This window comes from Sapajus apella, unplaced genomic scaffold (assembly GCF_009761245.1).
Source record: "Sapajus apella isolate SASKATOON/1434 unplaced genomic scaffold, GSC_monkey_1.0 scaffold43, whole genome shotgun sequence".
In the NCBI taxonomy this organism is placed as follows: Eukaryota; Metazoa; Chordata; class Mammalia; order Primates; family Cebidae; genus Sapajus; species Sapajus apella.
The window spans coordinates 2,594,697-2,606,724 of NW_022436983.1; the positions used below are offsets into that span (position 1 = coordinate 2,594,697).

At 40.5% G+C, this 12,028-nt stretch overlaps 1 protein-coding gene across 12 annotated transcripts in view; it reads right to left on the reverse strand.

The window, feature by feature from the left end:
* The window catches only part of RERE (arginine-glutamic acid dipeptide repeats), a 474,067-nt gene that overhangs the window by 55,783 nt on the left and 406,256 nt on the right, over positions 1-12,028 (reverse strand). The gene's annotated exons all lie outside the window — the stretch shown is intronic.

A 12,028-nucleotide genomic window follows, 5' to 3' on the forward strand; every position in this document is an offset into this window, starting at 1 on the left:
CAAGACCTCACCCAGAATGGCTGTTGCAGGAAGCAGAGGCCTGAGCAGCCTGTAGCTAGAAGCCCGGGCAGGGGGTGTGCCAACTACACAGGCCCACGTGAGGAAGATGTTATGGCAATAATTTTCTACGTCTCCAAGGGACAAGATCAGGACAACGTATGGAAAGTGAAGTGATGCAGATTTCGGCTTAACAAAACAAAGCGGCTCAAATAATGAAGCTGTCCAAAACTACAATGGTTGCATTTAAAGGGTTCGATGTCCCTATTCTGTAGGAACGCTGTAGAAGATTCAGATAGTGGGAAATACCTCAATAGACAAGAAAGATACTTCAAGGACTTTCTTCGGCAAGGCATTTCAAATAAGCTTTAACATTTAAAACACCCGCCCTTCAAAGAGCTTCAAGCCCCAAGTGTACATCTTCCAGGATACCCAAGACTCCCCAAGCCCCCATCCTTCCATCGCAGTTAACGTCCACAATACATTGTTGGGCACTTGGTTTCCCTCCAGCTCACACTGTGGCAGCCAGCCAGACATCCCCAGGGAGTACAACCACAGCTCCCTATTTTCTCCCCATGCTCAATAAGCTCAGTAAATGATTGATGACTGACTGGTATTAGGAATAAAATAAGAACATTTTACATTCACACTATCTAGTTAAACATCTCAAATAACAGATTTCCAGAAAAATGTTGCAACAAATGTTAAGTATTTATAGACATGCCCAGTAAGATATGTAGCATTTGGAGAAATAGTAATTAGAACACAGTGCTGTACAAAAGAAAATAGTACACTTTTGTTAGAGTCTAAGATATACTGGGCAAATGGTTATTCCTATTTGTAAACATGGACATCTTAATAAAAATACAAAATGACTACATAAAGAAGCTTTAAATCCTTTAACTCATCTGGTGGCAATAATATGGACAGAGGCACTTTTCTTCTGAGTCACCTGATAGATTTATTCAAAAGAAATAAGGGCTTCACGTTTTTGTTTACGAGATGGGGTCTTGCTAGGTTGCCCAGGATGGACGTAAGATATCCTCCTGCCTCAGCCTCCCAGGTAGCTGGGACTATACAAGAAGCATGCTACCATGCCCTGCTAGAACTTCAAGTTTTAAAGACCAAATTCGGCCCAGAGGACAAACAAATGCCAATATTCTGGTGAACAGTACCAGATGAGCCAGCTTCCCACCCATCTCCCATAAGGTGGCAGACATATAAGGAAAGCTATGGACCTTTCAGGCCAACCTATCTACCAGCTGATACTATAGAGTGAGCTTTGGACACACGGCATGAAAACAAACGGCCAGCTGAGTCCCGCCTAAATTTCTGATCTAAAATTATTAAAACTATAATATTTATAGTTTTAAGCCAGTAAATTAAATATACTAAAAGGTTTTGGTTTTTTGAAATTCATTTAAAAGTTTAGGGCTCTTTTTAGCCTCACATTATCCAAACGTGTAGTCTGCCCCCAGTTCACTGGCTCTGTGCTTTATTCTGTGAAACTAGCCATGTATACAGATTCATTGGGCCTATTTCGTTTAGAACTTAATTACTCTTCCTATTGTTCCACAAATTGCAGATTCTCTCCAAATGAAAACACTTCCCTCGACAACTTAAGGCCACAAACCTCTGACCTAATTCAACGTGTCTCATTAGCACATTTCCAAAACAGAGCACTTGTGGGAAGAACCAAGTTCTGATCTTAGAAGCCCTGTGCCTAAGTCAACAATCACCATGCCCCAAAGGTGCTGGACAGATGCTGCTCCAGCCCTGAAAATAATCAAACACACACAAGTCACTATTAATATTTCTTGCCAAACAACAATCACAAAAATCCACCTCCTGCACACGGGAACAAAGCGATAATGGCAGCAGCTGCAAACGCAGAAGCAAAGCATCACTGAAGAAAGTCTCCAGCTTAACTTTACAACACCCTCAGTGGTGGTTCACTCACACAGCAAAGACATGGGATAAAAAAATTCCACAGACTATTTTCAAGATAATAAAATGGCATATGATCATGACTCACTAACAGACTAATAGGAAAAAAAAATCCATCAACAGTCATAGGAAGCTTACAAAGCTGCAGAGATCTGGCAACACTAAAGCTCCTCCACCTCCCTTGGCTCTTCTCTCCAGTACACACATGTACGTGGGACATACAGAATGTGTGTGGTTCATGTGCATACCCTTTAGGGATTATTTCGAAGCCAAGTTGCAATTGGCTAATGGCTTTCCTCTACTGCTTAAGACAGTATTTTATTCTTGACTGGCTCAATAAACCTGCTGAGAAAAATAAACAATGGATTTCAATCTTATAAATAATCTAGAACACAGAACCGCTGTGCAAACAGTAGAGTTGATTTACTGTGTACAGTAGACAGAACAGGAAGGACTAGTGTGTCACAGTGAACCCCAAATCCGAGTCCTATTGTCCTGGGACAGTAGAGTTCACAATGGTTTTCTGTTTATTACACAAAGTCTAAGGCCTGGGATATCCACGTTTCAAGCTGGTCTTAAAAATGAGCATCAAAGCAGATCAGGAGGAGGAGCTTTAATGTTGCCAGATCTCTGCAGCTTTGTAAGCTTCCTATGACTGTTGATGGATTTTTTTTTTTCCTTTAGTCTGTTAGACTTTGCTCACACTGGAGCGAAAGATGAGCAAAATGTTTCTTTAAAAACGATTTGGAGTTTTCATGTCTTAGGACCAATAATTATCTACCTAGGGTTACAATGTATTTCTAACCCATTATTTATATGTGTGTGAACATACACACACATTTCATTTTAAGTAAGGCCTGTTACAGGACTCTAAGGGTACCACAAAGAAGTATTAAAATAAGGTCCCTGCCCAGAAGGCTTTATATTCTATGTAAATACATATACGCATTCATGTACACATGTGTACAGAAAAATGCACGGAAAAGAGGAATCAGAGTCAAGTCCAAGACTAAAATAAATCTTAATTTTCTGGGTTTTTTGTTTTTAGAGACAGAGTCTCACTCTGTTGCCCAGGCTGGAGCATAGCGGCATGATCTCGGCTCACTGCAGCCTCGACCTCCTGGGCTCAGGTGATCTCCCTGCCTCAGCCTCCTGAGTAGCTGGAACTACACCACCACCATATCCAGCCAATTTTTTTTTTTTTTGTAGAGATGGAGTTTCACCATGTTGCCTAGGATAGACTTGAACTCCTTGGCTCAAGTGATCCTCTCAAAGTACTGACAGCATGAGCCACTCTACCTGGAGGGCGGAACACTACACAACTCTGCTAAGAGAGATGAAATGGGCCCTTTGTGTAACAGCAACCAGCATGGGGAGGAGCAGAGGCAGCCCCAGCAAGACCTTTAGAAATGAGGGAACTTCAGCCAGGAGCGGTAGCGCACGCCTGTGATCCAAGCACTTTGGAAGGCCGAGGTGGGTGAATCACCTGAGGTCAGGAGTTCCAGACCAGCCTGACCAACATGGAGAAACCCTGTCTCTACCAAAAACACAAAATTAGCCAGGTGTGGTGGCGCATGCCTGTAATCCCAGCTACTCCTTGAATAAACTGGAGACTGAAGCAGGAGAACTGCTTGAATCTGGGAGGCGGAGGTTGCAGTGAGCTGAGATCGCACCATTGCACTCCAGCCTGGGCAACAGGAGCGAAACTCCATCTCAAAAATAAAAATAAAGAAAAGAAATGAGAGAACTCAGGCACCTTTCAGAGAAGATCCCTGGCCTACCTGGCCCCTTCACTAGGGGCCATGAAGCTAAGCACCCTTGCTCAACTCAGACATCCCATCCTAGACAGCACAGGCCTGGGGTAACCAAAAGCTTCCCCCAAATCCTAACTTTGTCACCTGGGATTGTTTAGACATTTCAATAGTCAAATCCTGGGGATTATGATGTCACAATTGAGAGGATTCAGAAGAAGGATTCAAGACACTTTGGCAGAACAAAGAATTATATTTCCAAAGTGGGGGAGGGAGGAGACAGAAACATGGGCTATTAATACTGAAACTTAATTGAAAAATTAAACATCTCAGAACACTCAGCTTAATAGAATTCTAGTATCTCAAAGGAAGTTTTCTCCTGTTTGCTTTTCCTATTTACCTAACACAATTAATGGTTTTCAAATTACATATGACAGAAAATAAAAATCTTACTAGGGGTAGGGGGATGCCTTTCCCATGTTGAGCAGCTGGCACTGAGACTGAGGTTAATGCTTTGCTTTTCAAAACAATACTATTAATTTTTACTCTATTTTCCTAAGCATTACTCAAGGGTATAGATTAAAAATGAACTAGTTATTCAAGGATTTTAATTTCAGATACATTCTGAAACTTAGTTTTAATGCCAGTTTTCTAACAGACTAAATAGATGTATTTTAAAAATATCAGCTAACTAGTTTTCAAAGTCAGAATGGGCTCATAGGTCTTATAAGGCTAAAAAAAAAAAAATCTATGATATAAAATATAAGCTCCAAGTGGATAAACCCATTGAATGTAACCACAACTTGAAAGTCTTTCTAAAGATCAATTCAAGTCTTCCATTTGTTTTACTAGCTAATAAAATGGTGGAGTCTAGGCTTAAAAGTCCAGGTAACCAAGACACAGTCAAATCATAAGAAATGCAGGTTAGCAAATACTAGCAGTAAATAAATTACTGATCCTTGCAAGCAATATTTTGTTGAATTCTAACACTTTAAAAGTCCCAGGCATACTTCATGTGAGTGCAGTTTCTATAAGTAATACATTTCATGTAATTAAAGCATTCTCATGTCATTCCCACTAGTTTTCATATGTAGGAAAACGCCAAGGTCAGGCCGTTTACACTGAGAACAGCAACTATCCAAGGCCCTTGGTTTAAAAAGTCACCTAATTTTTTAATACCTCTTTTTCTTTCCAACATCAGCACCAAAAGTCTCTTACATGCAAATTACTTAACTGCTTCACTTACACAAGGGACTATCAGCCAGTCTCTTTTAGATTACCCTCACTAAAACTGGACCACTGCCCAGTCAAACATCCATACAGTTCGGACTATCAGAATTAATAGACCAAGCCTCTGCTCCATATTAATGGGAACGAACTCTCTGCACAGGAATAGCTATAGGATCACAGTACTTGCTGCCAAAACGCAGTGCCTGTTTCTACTGGCAATCACTTTCGCCTCAAATGGAAAATTCCAACTGTTTATATCTATGTGAGCACAAATTATTAAGAAAAACAGTATGGCGCATAAATGTCTCTCCTCTTACCCATCTTGCCAGCCCCTCAAATAACTTATATTTCTTTTTTATACATAAGGAATGCAAGTAAAAGAAAGCAATGCCTGAAAACACTGTGGTATTAAAATTTGAAGACTATGTAAACTTCATATTAATAAAAGGAGGCCATCCTTCCAAATAAAAAGGCTTATTAGAAACTGAGAGAGAGTCTGGCATAGTCTAATTCACATGCTATGACTGCATGCCACAAGGTAAAGAGAAGAACAAGAGTTTTTGTATAAAATAAGACAGGAGTTACGATCATGTTTCTAGGAAAAAAATGGGAGTGGGAATTGAGACGAGAAACTATTTTAAGAAATCCTGGCTGGGTGCAGTGGCTCACACCTGTAATCCCAGCACTTTGGGAGGCTGAGCTGGGTAGATCACTTGAGGTCAGGAGTTCGAGACCAGCCTGGCCAACAATGGCGAAACTCCATCTCTGCTAAAATTACAAAAATTAGCAGGGTATGGTGGCGTGCACCTATGTTCCCAGCTACTCAGGAGACTGAGGTGAGAGAGTCACTTGAACCCAGGAGGTAGAGATGACAGGGAGCTGAGATCGTGCCACTGTACTCCAGCCTGGGAGACAGAGCAAGACTCCATCTCAAAAGAAAATCCTATTATTAACAATGGAAATAAGCCCAGATACTTTTCTATACGTTTGAAATAGTTTGTAATAATCAGAAAAACAAAATCAAGCCCTAATAGTGAAAGCCCTAACAGTGAAACACTTTATAACTTTAACAGAATAAAGACAGTATCATTTTAAGGATGTACTATGTAGGCTCGGAATTCTGCAAGTCTGCATTACTGTAAATACTGGGGCTTCCTAAATTTACTGTACTTTGGAATCCTCTGGGGGGCCTGTTAAATGCAGATTCTGGCTCAAGAGACAAGGACGAGCCCTGAGAATCTTCAGATTTAACGGTGATGGTGAGAGTGCTGGCTGGAGGAGCACATGTGAGTGCTGAGGATAGACAACATTTGTACAAGATGGACAAGGTTTAAAAACAGAGATCTTCTAATGTACTGGTATGTGGCCCTGACACATTTGTACATTCTCAGTAGCATCAACTGACTAAGGATGTCCATTCTTTGTTATGTAACATTAGATAAAGGATTAATGAGGCTAGGAAAATTGTTTATCTAAGGCTATAATCTGAAGTTAAATAAAACTTCAGGCTGGAAGCTCATATTGAATGCTAGAATCATTTTTAACCTCTTAATATTAACACAATCTTGATTACTCAGTCTTAAAGCCCTTTCTCAATAGTATTTATTCTCTGCTGTGGAAACATGGTCTATGCAAACGACATTTTGCCTGAAGAAGAAAGTACAGTTAATAGCCAGCAGTTACGTACATATTTAATAGAATTCACTCCCAGAAATGTGGCCAAGAAAGGTGGTTGATTTTCATGTTATTTCTCAAATGAAAAATTTAAATCTCTAATACCTTTCATCCCATTACTCAAAGTTAAAAACATCAAAACTGGCTGCGCTTTCACTGGGCCCCTGGTCCTATTCAACCAGTGACACATTTCTAGGAGAGAAAATCAAGATAAAAGGCAGGCTTCCATTCCCACTAACTTTCAACTTTCAACTCCCCATCTGCCTTCTTACAAGACTAAATTGTGAGAAGAGCCTCCTCTTTGGCCCCATCCTATACATACTTCGGTGGCACAGCTCTCACTTCTCTTCTTAAAAGCCAAAATCCCCACACTCACCCATACACATTCTTTGGAGGGAGTTCAAGGTACCTCAAAATCTACCCTCAAGATAAAATTTGGGCCTAAGTTCTACTGCGCCTGCTTATGCAACCTCCGCTCCAACCATGCTCGTGTACTTGCTGGGCACGTTTTACAATTTTCTGTCTCCGTGTCTTTAGTCGTGGTATTTCCTATGGCTGGAAAGTTGCTTTTCCTCTACCTTCCCAAACAGGGCCTGTCAAAAATGAATCCTTCTTTCAAAGCCCAGTTGAAATACCACCCCTCCAATTAGACTTCTAGGAGCCTCTGTGCTTACTTTGTGGGGCCTGAACCTCCACCCACCAGGGCCCTCAGCACATTCTACCAAGCATGGCAGGTATATAAATGTCATGCTGGCTCCCTGCAGGGCAGGGATGGCACCTTGCTTCTCTTTAGATACCCTACCCATTGTAGTGCTCAGTGGGTACCCAGAACTTTAAAAAGTTGAACTATATGCAATATTTAGTTCTGATAATGGGAAGTGAATGAAAATGAGTTTCTGCTATAGTAAATATCAATGCACCACCAACTGGGATTACAAATGACATGAGCTTAATTTTTACTGGGCTAAGTGCTCAAAAATAAAAGGAAAGAGATGAGAAAGATAGACAAAGCATGTCCCCTTTCACCTTCCATCTCCCTCCAGAGGCTAACACTTTGACAGCACCTCTTGACTACCAAGCTGGGGCAGATCCAACTGTCTTCTCACCAATCTTAGTTGCATCGGAGACAAGCAATGCCAGGTCACTGAAGAAGTGCTCCTGGACTCTAATCCAGTGCTAGCTGAATTTATCTAAGTAATAGGAGACACAGCTATAAACAAAGGCCAGGATTCAAGGGACAATTATCCAGGTGCCAGACACAAAAAGTCTTTGGTTCAAATAACAGACATGTCCTTAGAGAAGAGATATGTCACCATTGTCTGAAAATTATCTTATGATTTAGAAGAAGACTGCGATGTATAGACAAATCAAATAAAAAATTATTTTTGGATCATCCATTACAATTCTCTATCAGGTCTCCTAGTTTTTCAGGCATTACCTTAACATCAAAGGTCATGTAATCTATCTACCCAACAGTTAGTGGCAGGGCTCAAAGCTGAATCAAGAGGCCTAGTTTTCCACTGTCCTCCCAAAAGTTCAGAGAGCAGATGCCCTGTGATTTGTACAAATATATGAACACATAAGACTCTGATGTGGTTTATGACAAACAGTGGCTTGAGAGGGAAGAGGTACACAACCAAGGTGAATCTGAAATGCTCCGCCCATGTTCCTGACTACATTTCACCTACTAATTATATATTTTATAAGCATATTGAGCGAAGGTAAATGGTTATAGAGAAAGAGAGAATGGGGAAAAGTATAACAAACTACAGGATATTTGCACAACCACAATACTAAAAGATTTGACATATTCTCTTAGGTACCCTGAGGTTAACACGTAATACCCATTCAACTAAGCCTCTATAAACAGCTGGGTTTTCCGCAATCACAGCCACTATTCCCACTTCAGTGGGTAGCAGTGTTCAGAGAAAAGCCAGATTTAGCTCCTGTGTAATAAACCCCAGAAACCAAAAGAGCTAGGAAAGCTGTTTATGTCTATGCCCACCAGGAACTCTTCTCTGCTATAACTGCATGAATGAACTGGTGAGAATGGGAGTCAACAAAGCTTCAAGACAGAGGTTAACTAGGCATTCCCCTCCACCTGCTCCTGGTTTTTTCAATTAAGAGTTTTTGGCAAGATAGATTAATGAAAATCAGGTAATTTCTTTTTATACAGGCTCAGTATATTTACAAGCAGAATGTCATCCTGTGCTCTTCAAAGTATTTAGCTACCTTATGTAGTGTTTAAGGTAGATAGGAAGAACAATGATTTTCAAGTATTTTTATGCACTCCTTACAGACATTAGCTCGTTTAAATTCTCAAAATAATCCAAGGGGTAGGAATTATCACCCTATTTCACAAACACAGAAATTAAAGGACAGAGGGGATGAATAATCTGCTTAAGGTCCCAGAGCAAGTAAGCAGCAGAGGAGGCAACAGCCATCACTTCGTTCTCAGGCACTGCAACAAGTAATCATGTATAGGCATTTTATAAAGACCGCAGCACCTACAAAATTCTCAAGCAAAGAAACACCATTTTACAGAAAATAATTTTCCAGTGTTGTCAAGATTTGACCCAAGCTTTCCAAAGAACAGCTCAAAGCAGGCTGCACGGTTAAAAAGAGATCATCAAGTACTATAGTTACCATAAGGCCAAGAATAGAACACAGGTCTGCTGACCCTTGCATCAAGCCCAATCAGGCATGTTATTTTGGATGCTGACACCCTTCTGATGTTTCAAGTCACTTGAGAATGGCAAAGACATTAGTTAATAATTCTTGTAGACAGGGTTGGGTGCAGTGGTTCAAGCCTGTAATCCCAGCACTTTGGGAGGCCGAGGTGGGCGGATCATGAGGTCAAGAGATCGAGACCATCCTGACTAACATGGTGAAACCCCATCTCTACTAAAAATACAAAAATTAGCTGGGCGTGGTGGCGTGCGCCTGTAGTCCCAGTTACTCAGGAAGCTGAGACAGGAGAATTGCCTGAATCCGGGAGGTGGAGGTTGCAGTGAGCCGAGATTGTGCCATTGCACTCCAGCCTGGCGCCTGGTGACAGAGTAAGACTCTGTCTCCAAAAAAAAAAAAAATTCTTGTAGACAGAAGAAAATGTAATTCAGGCATAGTAGCGTGGGGAGGATCACCTGAGCCCAGGAGTTTGAGACCAGCCTGGGCAACAGAGCTAGATCTTGTCCCATTAAAAAAAAAAAAAAAGAGAGAAAGAGAATGTGAAAAGTATCTAGATTAGAGGGCTCTGCTGTAAAAAGGAGCATGATCATAAGAATTCTACCCAGCAAGTTTTGAACCAAGAACAGTGGTAGATGCAAATCTTATCTTCTGCAGTAAAAAGTAAAAAATGACCTCTGCCCTCCTCTCCCTGTGGGCTGTGAATGATTAGCTTGACTATGTTGATAACTAGAGAGAATAAGAAAATACAAGATGAGTGCCTCTCCCAGTTCATTACAATACTTACACATTTAACCTACTACCAAATTCCTCCATTGCAATGCAAAAGACAGCAAGGACACTATGAATATTTAGCAAATGTCAGGAACAATAAATCCTCCCCATTGCTGCAAACAACTCTCCCATTCGTTCCGATGATGGTGACTGATGAAGAGTTTGAAAATAGGAAGACTGCTGGGTGCCACAGAAGGGAGGAGAAGGTGGGAAACTGTGAAGGTGGAGGAGTGATGGGGAAAGGTCTCAGGAAAGAGGCTGCTGGAAAAAATAACCAGAGAACTAGCTCAAAAGGTTGGTGTACTGAGAACGTCTCTAAAGGAGAAAAAAGGCTATTTATTTACTGAATCACACGTCATCAATAAGAAGGGACAATCAAGAGCAAAAAGAAAAAAAAGTAAAACAGCCTACCTAGGTTAAAGGTTACTCAAATCTGCTTTCACTACGAAGATAAAACACTACATAAAATTACCCGGCATTTCCAAATGCCAGATGGTAGATTTTAGATGTAATGCTTAATCTTGCAATTATAAGTTTACTTTTTAAAACAGAAATATGAAATAACTGTCAAGAGATTTCTGTATTAAATTCTTCATGGTTTGCAACTTTTAGCAAAGCAAAGACAACGTAAGTTGAGAGGCTACAATCTGGACAATCACATATTCAGGGGAAATCCACTCACTGATCTCTTTTTTACTGAACCAAACCAAACCTACTACACTCAGGCAAAGGCATTTTAATTTTTAATCATATCAAACTTCAAATCATTGAATTCACCCCAAAACTTAAAATACATATTTAAATATTCCATACTAAATAACTATATAACCTGTTCTGGGAAGGGTAAGAAATACGTTGATTATATAGATTGACTTCATAATACATCTTGGTTTAATGTTTATAAACAGGTTTTCCTCTCTCTGTTTTTTACCATTCTCAATATGATCCATCCTAGCACGTGAGATGCATAATAAATTTGTCATTGGCTGATACAAATCATCCATTTATATATACAAGACTATACTCGAAATCACAAAACCTTTCTTCCCCATGAGTTATCACTGTTCTTGAAGTACTATATACTAAAAGTGTCCAGAAAAACAGCTCATTTTAAAAAAGACAAAATTAAGCAAGAGGAAATCAGTAACAGCACTCAATTTAAAAACTAAGCCAAAAAAAAAAAAAAAACCCCAAATTCCCTCCAGCCCCAGCTTTTCTAGTAGATATTCTTCCATCCATCTCCACCTCCACTCCCTAAAAAAGCAGCTCAATGTCTAGGCAGATTAAACTTGGATGGCTCCTCCCAAAGTCCTGAAGAGCATTTCTGGTTACTGAGTCCTCCCGTGGCCCTCAGTCAGTGGAGTGGCTGGTCCAACTCCATGCCATCTGCCCCATCCCTTGGCCTAGCCAGAGGGACGCCTCTCTCTCCACCTGCCTCAACACTACCGGAAGGAGGCAACTATAGGGAAATGAGAATGAACCCCTTCCCAGCATTATCTTTATATAATTTCACTCTGGATTTTCCTCAGCAAATCCTTCTATCTCACGTTTATGGGGAGTGTTTGTCAGCTCTGCCCCCTCCCCAAGCTTTGTGAAATACAAGGTAATTTTTTGTAAAGCTCCTTTTAAACAACGTATAAGATCTCCTCGTGTATCTGTTCAGTGGAAAGTGCAAACTTTTATGGCCAGAATATTAAAGAGTTAAAAACTACTCTTCAAAACAGAGCAACATTTAAAAACGGAAAAAGTCCCCACAGAACTCAAAGTACAATAAGCTACAAACCTCTGGTTTGATGACTTGTGCCAATTACCAAACTCAAACTAGTGATAAATGCTATTTCCTATTTCAGCCACTGTGTTTAAAATTAGATGTTAACTCTCCAACAATCCCTCCCCCACAACTAACCCTCTGTTCCCAAAGACCTTTCTGTTCTTAGAGTTACAACAGAAGTCTATGTTCTTCAGGCGGA